The sequence below is a fragment of the Mycteria americana genome, chromosome Z, assembly GCF_035582795.1.
Source record: "Mycteria americana isolate JAX WOST 10 ecotype Jacksonville Zoo and Gardens chromosome Z, USCA_MyAme_1.0, whole genome shotgun sequence".
Lineage (NCBI taxonomy): Eukaryota > Metazoa > Chordata > Aves > Ciconiiformes > Ciconiidae > Mycteria > Mycteria americana.
The window spans coordinates 41,232,244-41,244,578 of record NC_134396.1 but is presented as its reverse complement, the minus strand read 5'-3'; positions in this window follow the sequence as shown (position 1 = coordinate 41,244,578).

Here is a 12,335-nt window from a genome sequence, read left to right as displayed (position 1 = left end):
AAACCAGGAAGGTACGTGCAGCACTTGTTGTAACACAGAAAGAGGAAATACTAAACACTTTTAAAAGCACAGTTAAACAAATTAATGGAAATAATATTCTGAAGGAAAATTATGCTTGTCTGAACATTTCTATGACAGATTAGCTCATTTTGCAGACCAAAGACTGAGGTTTTCAAATTACATGTGGGCTTGACAATAAACCTACCTTATTTTTCCAGCTCATATTCTTGTCAGAAACAACACAAGCTCAGCAATGAGAAGGGATGGCACGCGTCGGTGGCAGCCCATGAGACAGGACAAGAGCCACATCTTGGCTGATTCTGCTGTGGGTAGCAATTTTTGTCAGAAAATTTCACAGATGTGAAATAGGACAGAGTGATTAGGAGAAGATAGGAGGAGGAACAAACAGAAGCCACTTTTACTTGGCTGCTTCTGAGGATGATAACAGACAGGCTGGTAGGCCACTGAGACCTGCGATTTCGTTGCCCTGGGGAGTATTTAACTAGCAGAAAAGATGGAACAATTGGGTTGATTGATATAGTATCCTGGACTGAACATCAGCAATGTCACATACACCTCAGTTGTCCAAGATTTTTACTTGTATTTATTCTTGTATCACCCTGTCCTTTTGCATTTGCACTTGTGTACTTGTGCGTGCTGAAAAATAGTCATGGAGTCAAGGGCTTGCCTTTGCTGTGGGGTTAAAATCAATTTGTCTTTAGTCTCATGGATTTACAGGACACTGCAAAAGGGCTATGTATTGAAATCCAATAGAAAGGTACTGCTTCTCTTTTACTTCCTGAGTATAGGATTCCTTTTTGATATTTCATAAGAAAGAAATTTTTTACAGTGAGAACAACCATTCACTGGAACAACCTCTCCAGGGATGCGGTGGAATCCCCATCGCTGGAGGTTTTCAAGATGCAACTGGACAGGGTGCTGGGCAATCTCATCCAGGCTGCCTTTCCCAGGAAAGGCTGGACCAGGCAATCTTTTGAGGTCCTTCCCAAGCTGGGCTGTTCTGTGATTCTGTGGTTCCATGATGTCTTTTTACCCAGTTAAAGAGACGTATGGTCAGCTTAGGATGCTGAGAAACTGCATCTGTGTAGCAGCTACTTTAAAAATTAGAATAATGTTAGGAAAAGCCGTTGAGCTACAGTTGCACAATATCGCTCTTCACTTTCAAAAAAAGTCCGTATTTTATAGTACATTACTGTTTCTCTCAGACCACTCTGCCTCAGTTCTTATTTTGTTTTTGTTTACTTGGGTCATCGCTTTGCACTGTTCTAAGCATTCCCTGTTACATGCTGAAGAGAAAACAACTAATGAGCCTTTTCCTACACTATTAAAAAGCATTTGTTCTAGGTCCTAGGCCTTCGTGTAACACGCACTCGAGCTTAAAGTCAACACAGACTTTCTTGTCTAGCGTACGTTATGAGAAGTACTGACAATTCCCGCTTGGCATCGCATACAGCCTCAGCACCCCTTGCAGCGTGCCCAGGAGGCTCTACGGATGCAGGCTTTGTGAGGCCACGTCTGAAAAACACCATCTGCTCATCATTCCCCCCTCAGACCAGGAAAGTCAGTACTGCAAAGAATATTGTTCATTTTTCAGGCAAAAGGAAATGGGAACTAGAAAAAGAATAATATCACGCTTCCTTTTTTAAAAAAAAGACGTAACTGAACTCAGACATTTTCTGAACCTTTGCTGTCTGCAAATTGGGAGAAGCAATGCAGGCCTCTTCAAAGCTCGAGAGGAGCTACCGTATGGGAACAGGTCTCACACTGCTAAACGTGAAAGAAGAAGAAACAGAAATCGGTCTATCTCCAGTTTAGATTCTGGTGCTTGCGGCAGTCACCTCTTTGGCTGGTGACCTGGTGGCATTTTTTGCAAAAGGGAAAGGTACATAAACACAGTCAGAGCAGCCCTAGAAAACAGCTCCGGGGATGCCTGTTTCCTCACTGGGTACAGAATTATGAAAAGCGTGTCTAGGCTTCGCTCTCCAGGTTCTTTTTCATCAGTTCAACAACGTCTGTTAGCAACTATTGTATTCTCAGAGGCTCCTTCAAGTATCAGCCCATCTAAAGCTCATTTATTCTGTTCATTAAACTCTGAGAAAGCTTCTGTTATGACTAAAATCTCTGCCACTAAAAGGGGCAGCGGCGGGGCTGTTTGCTGACCTCAACCCATAATGAGGTTTTAGTCCTTTGTTTCTCGCATTAAGGAGGTTAAGTCTTCTTACTGGATCCTTGCTTCAGTAACCTTGTTTTGTTGTTTTGTTTGCTGTTGAGGTTAATTTACTGTGTTTTTCATTAAGCTATTCAGCTACTACCTGTGCTGTGAGTATTTGAGAAAAAAATGGCCTTTTGGCCAAAAAAATGGCCATAAAAAATAAATAAAGAAAAAAAACCTGAGATCCTAACGTACCGCCAAAGACTTGCCAAATGACAAAAATTGCAGTAGCCATTTTTTCTGGAATGGGTCCTGGTTTTGCCAATTCCACCAGCCCTCTGGATAGATCTGTTTAATACATAACACAGTGCTGTATCGTTTTGGCTGAAATTATTGTACTTCAGGTCCTGTGTTTCAATTCGATTTTGCATATAGGCTAAACAAACAGATGTCTTGTCTCCTCTCCCGTGTGCCTATTTACTCTGATTTTTTCTTGGCGTGTTTAATGCAAAGGCTTGTCCTAAAGTGACAGGGACATTTTCATCTAGATACAAAACAAAGCTTTATCTTATCGAAGAAAGCAACTTTAGCAAGATCAAGATTTCCCGCATTACAGTTGCATTTCACCAGAAAAAAAAAAAAAAAAAAAAATTCAGCTCTCAAGGATTTATCATGCAGTCATCAGCAAAGTTTTTACTGTGCTATTTTAAGGATCCCATGGGAGCAAATCTCACAACACCTTTCCCAGCTACTTTGGCTGGTGGAGACAGGCAGCGGCGGAGGCAGGGAGGCACCCAGGCTGCCTCGGGCCACAGCTGATAAGAGGCAGGGTCTCCAGACCCGCGTACCTGCACAGCATGTCCAGGAGCACTGCTTATGAGTCCCACGGACTGTGCCACCTTTATCCCATGCTTTTATCCTCAGTGGAGCACTTTCCTTGTTCAGCAAATCTTTCCTTTGCTTCCTCTGAGGCCCTCCAGCTGTTGTTTGCAGCTCTAATACTATCCTACAGCACAGCTCCGTTTCATTGCATGCCCGGAGGCGTGCAGCTCACATCCAATGTATGTACTTGCCTCTCTCTGTTACCCACATATACATGCATGCATATGCTTCTAGATACACACCTACACATACCCCCCCCACACTTCTCCTGCACCATAACAGACCTGATCCATCTTTCATGAATCCCCGCCTTCATTCAGCAGCTTCCGCTTCCCATTACACAATTCAGAGCTGTGTTACCATCGCTGGAGAAAAACTCCCAAGCTTCCGCAAGCAAATGTCACCATTTGGAAAGGTCTGGCTCCATCCCTTTCTCCACTGTCACTGCTTCAGCTCCCTCTAGCCCTGCCTGCACGCTGCCAAAAGCTGGTATTAAACGTGCCTGGATATTGGCCTAAAGAGGCCTTCGCCCTCGTTTTGATATTTTGCTGTTATCATTCTTAAGCTGTAAGGTATTTTACCTTGAATAAAGAGTTAGGTTTAATAGAGCGTGCAGCATATGCATTCCTAGTGGAGCATGGCTGGATTTTGTTGTGATAACACCCCAAATTAAAATTGACAAGTGCTCAGCTTCAGAACTGCTCAAGTCAGCTGTGCTTGCTGCTAATGGGTTAGACATTTCCCAGAACACATGCTGGGAGAAGCTTCCAGGAAAAAGATAAGTGTAGGAAAGATTAAAGGCAGTTTCTGTAGGCTGTGCTGGTGTTCAGGAATGACAGTGAGGGAGGCGATAGATCAGCAGTCAGCAATTGGATTTCACACATGTATGGCAATTCCCTTCACTTTTAAAGAATCAGCTGAGATAGAGGCAATAGGAGCTGAAATGTAGGCACAACACCTGGTTACACCACATGGCCTTGTTTTCTTTGCTTATGGCTTTGCTATCCTGTTACTGTTTAGCTGAATTACCCCTTGCTGGTTTCCCACTTCAGGCTCAGGAATATTTAGATCTTTTTAAGAAAAATTTCCTTAAAAGTAGTTTCATTGTTTGGCAAAGAAAAGTTAGAGACCTTCTTTCAGGAACATGCCCTTTTCCATTTTCAGGTAAAACACAGCCAGTGTTTGTCTGTGCTATTGATTGCTGCACAATTGTTGTTTGCATATAGAGCGTGTTGTTTGCCACGCTCCCAAAGTGCAACCCCCTGCCCTAAGCGCCTTCCTGTTTCCTATGACATCCAAACGCTTATGGATCCTTCCCATGGATTTTAAAGGTGCGGGAATCAATATAATTCACACTGTCCTTGGCTGTACACCAACACAGAGAGAAGTCAGCCACTTAGCATGTTATACAGGGATGAAACTAAGAACTATTGCATAAAACTAGGAGAAGAAAAATGCCCCTGCCAGGAATGCCTTCATAGAAGTGAGCCTTCTTAGGCTATGAAGAGATACTTGAAATTTCCAAGGACAATGTGGCATGCATATTCTTGCAGTAAGAAGGGAATAAAAGAGAGTTTGAGTGAAATCTTACATATTTTCCACTTTCAGAATTTATATTCCAATCCCAGATAAAAGCTATAACAAAACTGAGTTTGAGAGTATATGTCATCAGTATGAGGTAACATATAGTGTAGGGCTAGCAGAACTATTCCAAAGCAAAAATTACGAGCCCATAAAATTCGTATAATAACTGTTACATGTAGTGATCCTCTGTGGTAACTATCATATGGTTATGATTAAGCCATTTTGGCCTCCACAACCCTAAATTAGATTAAACAGTTTTAAAGGCGGATTCCTCCCTGCCCCTGCAATAGTGCCTAAGGCACAATGAAAGCTGTTTGAATAACCCAAATGTACATTTTCATAATTTAATAGGAAAAAAAACCCTGGAAGTTATATTGAAATCTGACTTTCTCAGGTTTACTACGCTTTGTCCATTTGGCAAATGTAATCTATAATACCTCAGAACAGGACTTCAAAGTTATTATTTGTTCTTTCAGTATCTAGCCCTGTGAGGTTTCTAAAATTGGCTGGAGTAGCTTGCACACCTTATAATACACATCCACACAATTTCTGTGAGTTATTGCTGTAAGGAGGTCTTATGCATATGGTTATTAAATAATGGAGATCATTCAGAACAAAGGAACGTTATATTTCCTTAAAAAAATATTTTTTTAATGTCTTTCTTTTATATGTCTTAAGGGTCTTATACACTCTTTAGCGAAACTAGCTTTCATCAGAAACCTTTCAGGAAAGGAGATGTTGTTTTCACTCTTTGCAGGAAAGAAAGGAGCTGGCTTGGCCAACATCAGAAATTAAATTTGTGGTAGAAAAAGGAACTGAATCCAGCTCAAAAAGTCCCAGACTTAGTCACTAGCTTTACAGTAACTTTAAGGCCATGTATTTATGGAATTTTTGTAACTTAAAGGAAAAACAAATGCTCAGAGTGAGTGTTTTGATTCTCAGAGGATGGGCTAACATTTTTCATACATCAAGAATGACACATTTGTGAAGTAAAATAAAAGCTTAACTGTTCATGTAACAATGTACAGCCAGAAACTGCATAACATAGACAAAAGAAACAAAAAAAAATTTTACATGTACAACAAAATAGTGCTTTTTTGTTCTTCTAGGGGCAGAAAGAAAATGTCATGATTGCAGTTTTTGGAGTGCCTGCTTTCATAGAGTTTTATAGTTCTGTGTCTTTAGAGACTTGTGAAAGCTCGCATGAGATTCATGCTATAAATACCAAGTCATTCGAGTGGCACGCTCATGCTGCTGAAGATACATTGGCACTTATATGCTCCAGACACTGGCACTGTGGAAACATTAAGACTGATAGTAACTAATGATAGATTTTGAAGACAAGGAAAAAAAACCCACCTACGTTCTCATAAAATCCAGTCAGGGTGTAACTTTAAATTTCAGATCAGCTCAGGAACGTTTTTAAGCTTCTTTAATGCCAATTATTTTACATAAGGCTAAGGGACATGTCCTTCTACACCTCATAAATTTGACATACTGTAGTTTGAAATCTCATTAGCCTTCCGTGTTGCCAGATGCAGCTTACAAACATTAAGGAACTTATGGATGTGTTTTTATACTGTTACTCTCTACCAGTGCTATTTTTGCAAGCATGTGTTTTGTATTTGTCCCTTCCCTGAACTCTCCATTTTGTTTAGTAGCTATATTAAACTATTTTGCTATAAATCTAGGTTTTTAACTACTTTGGGGTTCTTGGGATGATTGGCGCATGCTCAGAGAAGTTGTATACATAATTTTGTCCTCTGGAAGTACATTAAATACCCATAAATTACACTGAAGTGTCTTGTGGAAGAATGCCTGCTATTCTACTGCAAAATCTTAATCCACCTCTTTATACATTGGTAACATATGGTATTTTAAAAGCCATGTAAAGTTAAGGCTCTGGCTTAACTTGTAAATGCAAATTAAATGACATCTTATCCTTAATCCAATGGATGTGTGTACACCGGCTAAAATGAGATCCCGTAATTCCCTACTAGCATGGCTCCATTAATACAAAACTACCAGCCTATCTGGTAAATTCGGTACTGCACCCTCTCCGCTCTGCAGCTTCTGCCTCAGATCAGGTTGGCAAAAGTGAAATCTAGTCTCTGTAGGTTTAGATGAGGCCTGAACAAAGAAAGTTATTTTTGCATATATAGAATCTAACTTACAAGTTCATACACATACACTGTGTTCACTGGTTTGTGGCATGCATACAATATATTGCTTTTTAACATGTATTTTTAAATAAAATGTAAATTTTAGCTCCCTACTGTTGGTCAATGAGTTTTTCTCTCTTAAGCATTTAAGAACCGAATAAATTAGAGAGAATCTTCTGCTGTGATCTGGCTAGCATGGATACTGGATCGAGTTAATATTGAACAGCATGAATGAGAAATGCCTAAATGTGTTGTAATAATAGTCTCCATGTCAGATAACGTAAACCATCCGTGGTAAAAAAAATTCCCTACCATCTATCTGCCTCAGGGAAAAATCCGTTTGAACTTTGCCTGATGACAAACTTTAATAAATGCCGATTTGTACATGATCATGACAACAACCTTTGAATTTAGCAGTTATACGTGGAAAGGTGCTGTCCTCCTCCACATGCCTGAACCCTTTGATTTGAGCAGTTGTGCTTCTAAAGGTGCTGACGTCCTCCTCCGCACGCCGGAGTCTCTTGTGGATGCCAGTACTGAGCAGTGGCACTGAAGAAGCACCTGTGCTCCCTGCCAGGGTTTCGAGGCTCAGAAGGACTGCCCCTCTGACGGCTGCGCTCCGGTCTCGAGACACAGGGTCCGTCCAAGTTGTGCCAAAATCAAAGACTTATTGTTTAAAAAAAAAAAAAGGTGAATCCAATTTGAACAGGCAGTACCAAAAATCTTCTATCAATCAGCTTTTACTGTAGAAGCTTTGGAACAGATGTGTTTTCTCTTTTCTGCCTAGCTGAGGGAGTTTCTCCATAGATAAACCTTCTTCAGACTACTGCTGCTTCCTCTAGCATACATTTCTCTAGTTCACTGATCTTGCTCCACTGTTTCCAAAAAGACAAGACCCTATTCTGCACTGTAGTCAAGGGCTTCACAGGTATGTGCTGGGGGAGGCAATATTAATTTCCTGAAAAAGTAGTTGTTTTTTGGAACATTCTCTGTTCTGAAATTTTAACACAAAACCTTCTTTCTCCTAAATCCAACTTGTCTCCATGGGAAGAATCCTATATCATGAAAAATGCCGAGCAAAGTCCAATCTGCATACCCCCCGGGGCTAAGACTTTACCATATGCTCTTTCCTTATGCTGCCGATCCCTCTGGTTCTTAGGCAGGAAATGCATTTCCAAAGACATCTGTGAGCATGTAGCAAACACATTTGTGAAAATAGAGGAGGAGTTTCCACAGTAAAGTGACTCCTATGGGAAACACAGATTTCTTCCATTTTTAGATAACAAGCTAGCTCGTAACCGAGCAGTCACTGGTCACACCACTGCCTTGCAGGTAAAAGGCTATCACTTTCCTGCAACACCCATTTTGTTTCATTCATTGGCTTTTTTCCCCTAAGATTTGTGTCAAAGGGGGCAGCAAGACCTCCTCTCCATGGATTAATTGGCTTGGCCTCAGACCCAGATAGAGCAGCTGCCATTCACACGAATCATTGCACAGATTAAGATTTGGATTATTTCCCCTCTTTTCAGTGTTTTACAGATGAAATGCCTCGATTAGACATGATCCCTTGCTACACTGCCATTTATTCCCACCATTCCTGAATGCGTCACTATTGGCAACCCCCGCTGGGTGTGAAGACACCAGCCGGATTTGGGTAATGGTTTCTGAAGGTAGTGGCTGGTAGCAGAAGTGCTGCAGGTTTTGGCTCTCTGTGGTAAGATAGGCCTGTAGAAATAATTAAGACAGACTGAGCAGCCTCCAAGTGCTGTGCATCCGTATCATCCTCAGCTGTTAACCTTTTGCCCTGACACCTCAGAGGCAAAGGGGATAAAATCATCTGAGATTTACTGTTTAGGGAATAATGCTTTTCCCTGTTCACAACTTCTTTCAGCAAGATGCTCTCTGCTCATCCTTTTCACCTTTGCAGCACAAGGCTGGCTTTGCTGTGCTCAAGCACATACGGTGTCTCATTAATCAGCCATCCTCCAGCTTCCTAAAGCTTCGTGCTGCCCCTTAATGCTTTTATTTTCCTGTGCTCCTTCTCTGCTATGCCATTAATACAACCTTGACATAAATTTTGCCAAGAGAATCGCGTTGTCCTACTGCAGGCCTTTTATTTTGGTTGGTCAATCTGTTTGACATAACTTAGCTATAAAAATATTTTGATGCATATCGTCTGACAAAGCCAGGTTGAACTTTAGCCAGGCTAAATACTTATTAGCAAAAATAAAAACTGTATTTTCTTTCCTTCCACAAATTTAATTCTTTCTCACTATTTCCAAGTCAGTGGATGTAGAGCTGGCTGGAGGGGAAGACCCAAAACAAGGTACACGAAACCTGAAATATTACAGGCAGCACGAAACCCTGTATATGCGCATCCATCTTGTTATTCCTTCAAACAAAGCAAACGTTTATTAACTATAAGTAACCAATTTATGTTTATGCTGGTGTTTTTTAGGGAAAATAATTATTTGCTTGTTCTTTAAAAGCTGAAGTATTTATGTTTCTAGTTTCTCCAGATCATGGTTGTTACAGTCACAGGTTTCATGGGGTGAAGAGGCAGCTCTTGCAGTTTTTATGCTAAACTGAGTCCAAAGCTAAATGTGTAGCTACTTCTACTCAGCTAGACATGCTTGTGGTTGGCTGGGGTCTTCTTTTTTAACTAGGCTGATTTAGCACAGGGCCACCTTGTACTTTTGTGTATGCAGAGTGAAGGCACTGCAAACTCACTCTAGGCGGTAATTTCACTGCAGGGGATGTTATCAAAGTAGCAGAACATTAGCTATGCTTACATTTGAGAAATGCATTTTATGCTGTATATGTATATATAGCATTCTTGACCCTTAGTCTTGGCTCCAAGCTTTCCTGTGTGTCCAAAACATATACATAACAGATGTTTCTTTGTTTCACACCAGCCACTGTAGACACAGCTGATACTCTTCAGTGGACATGTTTATCCAAACTTTCAGACAAAATGTCTCAATCACCTGGTAAGCATTTTAATTTGAAATCTGCCTTTCTTCTGTGCAATATGAAGCTTGCCTTTTGCTTCACTCCTTCCCGCAGGTTTTTTTGCCACTCCTGCCAAGCTTGAACTGTGCTTTACCTGGAGTTTTCACTTTTCCCTGGACTGTGAAGCCCAGACATTTAGACTGCCTTTTTTGCACCAAGTGGTTTCATGGATTGGGTTGCAAATCAAAAGGAGGAAATGGTATCCATTTCTTAACAGAAGTTTACCACAGACCTTAAGGGTTCAAAACTGGTGATTTCAAAGACAAGATCAAAAAGCCTTTTGGCCTGCTGAAAAAGGAGGCATTAGCCCCAGCTTTCTGTACCTTTTCCAGCTTCTTTCCCAGCACTTTTTCCTGCATTGGTTTATTGAAGCAGAAAACACATGGCCCAAGAGAAGTGTCTGCTACTCTAAGCACTTTTTATGACAGTAACCAGTTTGCAACTCTTTATTTATGGAGATTATATTAAGTTACGTTCAGAGGACCTTATTGTGATCTCACCCCTTAAAAAAAAGGAGTAATTTTCACTAAAGCAACGGAATATGCAGCCAAAATACAGGCATAGGCAAGATCGGTGTCAGACATGCAGTGTCTGGTATGCTGCTATGTACGCTTCCTTGTTGCACCAACCCAGCTGGGGTTTTCATTGTAGCATGCACAAAAAGGCTTCCCAAATGTGAAATAAGATGCTTAATTCCTCTACTTTCTCCAGGGGAATCCTCTCCTCCCCTCAGGGGTGGAAATGGCCACGTGAGTTTCTGAACTGGTTAGACTGGATGCTAAGTGTGGAAAATATTGCCAGGTATGCTAGATCTCCTCTTGCTATTTCCCTCCTCACCGAGCTGACTATAATTTTAATTCCGCCCCAGGTCTCACAAAGATAAAGCATGAATAAACTTATCAGGGAGATACTGGATACAAAAGCAGCATTCAGGCAAATTTCCCTCTCCTCAAAGTCTGAGTGCATAAAGCTTAAAGAAGTCACAAACTAAACCAGGAACAATAAAAACCATACGACTGAAAAACATCTTTCATTTTTCTCTTTCAGACATCCTATCCCTATTTCATTAGAAAACATGGCTGTATCTTACAAGAATTCACTTTAAAGATCATATTTTTTTACATTCATATTTAAAACACCTCTTGATAACAGTGGGTTTCAGGTATTGCACTTCTTCCTAGGTAAAATGGCTTTTCCAGCAGCCAAGAACCACTTTCTACACAGGAGAAACAGTTTTAATCTCCCAACATCTGTTGAAAATGCATATTAAAAACGAGTAGTAGAGAGCCTGGGTTTGATTTCCACTTAACAGTGCCTTAATGAACTTTTTTTTTTTTGCCTTTGGGCTTGTCAAATGTGCGCCTAAGTGCACAAATAAGTGCATTTGGGCACCCTGCTGCAGCCCTGCACAGGACACAAAACAGAAACAGCTTCCTCCGCTGTGAAGCGCAGTTTTAAAGCCTCATTGATGTGTTGAGAGAAAAATGCAGCAGAACTTGTCCACATTCAGAGGCTGGATCTTGAAAACTGGAATTCCCAAGGGGAAAGCTGACAGTCGGAGAAATGTTGAGGGCGGTGTTGCAGTTGCCTGCGAGGAAGAGCTTGTCAGTGCTCTTTATTCAAATATATAGGCCTTTCTATGTTCATTCTTTGAAGTTAAGTGGTATTTTTTAAAACCAATTCTTAAAATGGAGCGGTGTTTTGAATGTCTTTTTTCAGGCATTCTCTCATTGCTTTAAATGTGCAGAGCGCACATGTACCAAGCTGTTCTTTCAAAAGGGCTCGCGGGAAAAACACCCTGTCCCCAAATGTTACGACTTGAGAGGCCTCCAGTTGACTACCCAGGCCTGAGACATTTTCTTCCTGCTATCTTTAATATAAATAACAGGTGGCCAGTTACCCTTACTCATGTGAGTAGTCCCAAGACTTGGCCTCAGTTTCACATTTTGAGGAATGATTGATCATCACAGCCATCTCAGAGCTAGTACCCAAGCTACTGACATTTAGGAAAAATCCCTAAATTACACATCCAATGCACCATTGAACAGGAAGAGTGAGTATAAGCTGATTCCCAGTTCATTCAGTAGGTCTTCCAAGGAATATGGAGGATGATCTGTGAGGACAAGAACCCATGACAATGTAATTTGTCTTTCTCATTTTAGCTACTTAAGAGTTCAAGAAACACATTGCCCTTGATAAGAATTTACTCCGAAGTGGATTTTTTTTATGCATATAAATACTTTGCTTTCAGTGCAGGTTGCTTTGCAAATTTATATTTTGCTTTGTTCTTGGTTTAGAATCTCCACTTTCTGGGCCTTTGTAGGTAGTGTTATGACTCAACATAAACTTGATATTTTTAAAAAGAAGAAAAGCACTTTCAGTTTTTCTCAGTTCTTTGTAATTAAAGGACCAAAAGGCTGAAGCTAGCTAGGAAATAGTTTTCATAACCAGGATGCATGCCACTTTAATGACATAAAAGGATCAGGGGAGAAATCCTTAGCCCTGAGACATTCTGTGTAAAT